This window comes from Cibotium barometz, chromosome 12 (genome assembly GCF_041138505.1).
Source record: "Cibotium barometz isolate CiBa-2024 chromosome 12, ASM4113850v1, whole genome shotgun sequence".
NCBI classification, from domain to species: Eukaryota; Viridiplantae; Streptophyta; class Polypodiopsida; order Cyatheales; family Cibotiaceae; genus Cibotium; species Cibotium barometz.
Genome location: NC_141057.1, coordinates 33,584,469 through 33,585,448, shown reverse-complemented (window position 1 = coordinate 33,585,448; position 980 = coordinate 33,584,469). Strand labels below are relative to the sequence as shown.

Here is a 980-nt window from a genome sequence, read left to right as displayed (position 1 = left end):
CCTCAAGCTTTCGCTAAAAGAAAAGAAAAGAAAGAGCTTGCTAGAGGAAAGGAAAAGGGGAGGGAGGGGTCGGACCTTCCCTTAGTGTTGGTTCGTACTGAAGAGGAAGAAACTACAAACTATGGAAATGAAATACGCGGCAGATTGGGGCTGCCTTTTTGTTCGAAAATGAAAGGCGGAACAAAAAAAGCAGTTTTCGAACCTTTCCAATCAAAAGAAACGGGGCAGAGGAGTCTTTGGCACGCATGTAGGGACTTTAATGAAGAAATGAAGAAAGGGCCGTAAAGAGCAGCTCATAGGGCATTTGAGGGAAAGCAGGAACCCACGGGACAATTTCCTTGAACAGGCAGGAATTGACAGAAAATCTTATAGATAGAATGGCCTTGACTTCCGAGGCTCGATGGAACGGGCTGCTATGAGACTGGAAGCCCAACCTACTTAACTCAGGGGTTAGAGTATCGCTTTCATACGGCGAAAGTCATTGGTTCGAATCCAATAGTAGGTAACTTAAGATTTTTCATGGTTGGTTTCACTAACTAAGCACCGAGTTCCGTGCTTTCCAGCTTGCATTCGTCGTGAGCCAGAGCCAGTCCTTTGTCGATGGAAGAGTTCGATCCCTCACGGAAGCTTTCGTTCCGGTACAAATTAGATAGACCGAAGGGGGCGGGAAGCGCTGAAGCTGCCTTGGCCCTGGGGAGGAGCACATAGCGCTTACACCCCATCAAAAAGGCAAGATAAAAGAGAAAACGCTTAGTGAAACCAAGAAAAATCTTGAGTCACCTACCACTGCAAGAAGTGCTAGATGAAAACCTCCGTGAACTTTGATAACTTTTAAAGGCACTTAAATTTTTTTAAAACAAGTGCTTCAAGAACTTTAGAAAGTTCTTTAGAATCTTTTTGCAAGTACTTTGAGAACTTCCTCAAGACCTTCCAACTTTTTTTTAAATACTTTGAGTACTCCTACAAAAACTTTAAATAAT

The 980-nt window shown here is 43.4% G+C and overlaps 1 non-coding gene across 1 annotated transcript; it reads left to right on the top strand.

Moving 5' to 3' along the window:
• The first annotated feature begins 432 nt into the window (after positions 1-432).
• On the top strand, positions 433-505 carry TRNAM-CAU (transfer RNA methionine (anticodon CAU)). Its single transcript has one exon. It is a non-coding gene; the product is annotated as a tRNA-Met (tRNA).
• The last annotated feature ends 475 nt before the right edge of the window (positions 506-980 follow it).